General features: G+C 53.3%; 1 non-coding gene across 1 annotated transcript; it reads right to left on the bottom strand.

Moving 5' to 3' along the window:
• Nucleotides 1–1,250: 1,250 nt before the first annotated feature.
• On the bottom strand, nucleotides 1,251–1,322 carry TRNAW-CCA (transfer RNA tryptophan (anticodon CCA)). The gene has a single exon. It is a non-coding gene; the product is annotated as a tRNA-Trp (tRNA).
• Nucleotides 1,323–2,350: the final 1,028 nt, after the last annotated feature.

Below are 2,350 nucleotides of genomic sequence, written 5' to 3'. Positions count from 1 at the left end.
GGTGCTGCAGAGGACACAGTAGAAGGCTAGGCACAGCTGGTGGTGCCATAGATGTTTGTGCAGGTCATTGTGTGACCTGTATTGTCTCAGCAGGTGGCAGGTTGGGCAAAGCAGCTTCACAGGGAGAGGGAAGGGGAGGAACATGAGCACTGCCTCATTTGCACCCTCGCCTAGGTCATCCATCGGGGGGGTCCAGTGTCAGGGGGGTCTGGGGCTCCTCCACCAGAGACAGAAGGTCCTTGGGAGGGTCCTTGGGACCACCAGGGTCTGGGGGGCATCACCACTCAGGGCCTGCTATCATTGCCAAGCAGCTGTGGGTGTCTGGAGGGGTCCGCCATCACTCAGGGTACTTTGCCATCATCTGGGGGGGCATCCTCAGGATCTGGGGTCCTCCACTGGGAGGCAGCTTTCATCATCCAGGATACTGGACTCTGATAGTCTCACTGCCTCCGGGGGTCTGCCGATGTCCGGGGGTCCACCACTGCCCATCGGGGTCCTGACATCATGGAAAGGGTATGTCGGGGTTTGTCGCCAACTCAAATTCACTGGTCTACCCTCCTGGGAGGGTCCTCTGTAACCTGCAGTCAGCAGTCTGCCATAGCTGGGGGTCTCCTGGCATACCTTGAGCGTTCTTGTCAGTGGATAAGGGCATCATTGGGACCTGGGGGTGTTTTGTCCATGTTCTGTCCTCTGAGCACAGGCGTTTGCCTACTTCCATCTGGGAGGGGAGGCCCCTGGTTTTTGGCTACTGGCCCAAGTTGGGGTTTTCACACTTTCTGGTCTGGCAAACTGTAAGACCCTTCGGTTACTCACCTGAGCAACGCAGTCACTTGCGCAACCAGTGCTCTTTCGGACATACCAGGGGCACTGCCTTCCCTAGCCCATCAGGACTGACAAGAGCCCACGCTGCACTGGAGGTAAGAAAAGAGGGCTGCTAGTCCACTCCCTTTCTAAGACAATTGTTCAGGCAGTCTGCTGGACTAGGTTGGCACTGGTCCTGGAGGAAGTGCAATACCAGGCCAGGAGCAGGAAAAAAGAAGCGGTTCTCTGTCTTTCCAGCAATTAAACTGATAAGAACAGATTGAATTATATTAGTAGATGTTAAGAGTTACGAGTCCCAAAAGATGATAAAGCCAGTAGGGAAATACAGATCGCCTGAGAGGGATGGGGGTGACAAGGGGACCACAACTAGGTTACAGAAATTACAATATTAGCCAACTAAGTCCAGGGGTGGGAAAAGGGAGCGCTATTGACCCTGGTGTGATTTGAACACACAGCCTTCTGATCTGGAGTCAGACGCGCTGCCATTGCGCCACAGGGTCAGCTACATTTGAAGTGAGCCACAGATCTCTATAGAGCTGTACAAACCCTTTTTTTTTTGCACTACATAGTGTTTGTGCTTAGGTGCTGATGAATTTTTCTAATGCAAGCTCAACAGAGAAAGCTTACTGTTATCCTCTTGTTTCTTCTTATGGGCTGATCCAGTTGAACATATCCATTGTCACCTGTTTACACAGGAATGTGTGACAGCTTTACAAACATTGGGCACTTGTACACATGCAGTGCATGCATTTGTATAAACAGAGAAATGCGAGTCAGCACTGAGAAAATAGCAGTGGTGAACTTTTGAAATAAAACACATCAAAGGTGTTTTAGTTCAAAAGTGTACCGCTACCATTTTCTCAGCACTGATGCACATTTCACCATTTATACAACTGCACACAGTGCAGCACCAGGTGCATCAGCTCTCATGCAGAGCAGACTTGATTAAAGCAGAGTCAAATCAGAACCCAAGCCCACGGTACAGCCCTGATTCTATCCCCACAGGTAGGAAAGTGGTGGCAGCAGGTAGGGGAAGTGGTGGTGGTGGTAGTGGCAAGGCGGGGGGAAGCGGCAGTGGGCGGAGGGAGGGAGAGGAGGGAAGATGACAGGGTGGTGGGAAGGTAAGAAAGTGGCAGGTGAAAGATGGCAGGAGGTGGTGGGTGGCTCACAGGGGAAGTGGTGGTGGCGATAGCAGTGGCAGTGGCAGGCAGGAGCAAAGCAGGAGCTGGGCAGGAGCGTAGGGCCTGCACCAGTGCCCTGGGGCCAGAGCCTGCAGGGAACTTGGGTGAGGTGATGAGAGAATGGAACGGCAGAGGTGCAGGGTCTGAATGGTTCCATCATGAGGGGCTTGCATGCACTTCTCAGGCTCTCCATTCAAGCTGTGCACCTCTGGGGGGAACCCCACATGATGGAGCCAGCAGCCCAGTCTCACTCACTGCTATGTGCAGGTCATGGGGAATGGTGAAGAGCTCTGCGCTAGGGAGCTGGGCCAGCTCCACCCCTTTTTCTGCTGCACCTCAACCGTCAT

This window comes from Crocodylus siamensis, chromosome 2, assembly GCF_052110815.1.
Source record: "Crocodylus siamensis isolate JL-2025a chromosome 2, ASM5211081v1, whole genome shotgun sequence".
In the NCBI taxonomy this organism is placed as follows: Eukaryota; Metazoa; Chordata; order Crocodylia; family Crocodylidae; genus Crocodylus; species Crocodylus siamensis.
Note: the sequence above shows the minus strand (reverse complement) of the source record. Positions and strands in the feature narration are given on the sequence as shown.